At 50.8% G+C, this 919-nt stretch overlaps 1 protein-coding gene across 1 annotated transcript in view; it reads right to left on the bottom strand.

The window, feature by feature from the left end:
• The window catches only part of TMEM150C (transmembrane protein 150C), a 53,470-nt gene that overhangs the window by 52,066 nt on the left and 485 nt on the right, over positions 1 to 919 (bottom strand). The gene's annotated exons all lie outside the window — the stretch shown is intronic.

Raw genomic sequence — 919 nt, 5'->3', positions numbered from 1 at the left:
ACCGGTGGTCATCATGAAGGGATTTTTGCCAGTGAAACAATACAGGCCACATGGCTTTGGCTCCATCTCTGTCCCTTAGCCTGCATTCTGACACACACACACCCCGAAAACCGAACTAAAACAACATTATTACCAAGGAACGGCTAGATTCGAGTCCACTAGCTCCTCAGAGACCAACACAAGATTTTTGGCTCCAAGCTTTGGAGAGTCGAACTCCTTTTGTCAAATATCAAGGGAGCTATGAGGACTGTCGAAAGCTTAGACCCTGGAAATCTTGTTGGTCTCCAAGGCGCTCCTAGCTGTTCTATTGCAAGCCAACGCGGCTACCCTCTGACATTATTACAAAGGATTCTTTAAAATAACTATCGCCGAGGGATGCCAGATGCCAAATTCAAAAATCGGAACACAACAGAAAACACACCTGCAGTTTTGAACAGATGCAGCACAAGGATGCAAACATCAGAGGGAGGGACCCATGAGAGGGCATTTGGGGCATATTGTCATGGAAAAGGTTTTTCATCTCGGCTGGAAAGCATCCCCCCACCCTCCAGCAGGTAAAAGCCAAAAATAGGGCATGCAGTGACTCACAAAAGCCCCCACCCCGCCACAAATGTTGCTAGTCCTTAAGGTGCCTACTGGACCCTTGCTCTGTACTACTGATGCTGGCTAATAAGCAGCGTTGCTGCAGTGTGGTGGAGCGGAGAGGGAGGAAGCGTGGGGGTGGGCATCAGTCCACATGCTCGATGGTGGACTGCAAATCATGACATCGCCCTAACGGGCTCTGCTGAGCTTTAAGGACAGCCAGGGAAGCAGGAAGGATGGCCGGGGCTTCCCAAGTCCTGTGCAAACGAGATAAGGCCGCCTCGAGGGTGCGTGTGCTCCGTGCGCGCGTGCAAAAGGAATAAACGAGCCTAGTCAA

Source organism: Gekko japonicus, unplaced genomic scaffold (genome assembly GCF_001447785.1).
Source record: "Gekko japonicus isolate JY-2015 unplaced genomic scaffold, Gekko_japonicus_V1.1 scaffold1995, whole genome shotgun sequence".
NCBI classification, from domain to species: domain Eukaryota; kingdom Metazoa; phylum Chordata; class Lepidosauria; order Squamata; family Gekkonidae; genus Gekko; species Gekko japonicus.
This window is presented reverse-complemented; position numbering and strand designations above follow the sequence as displayed.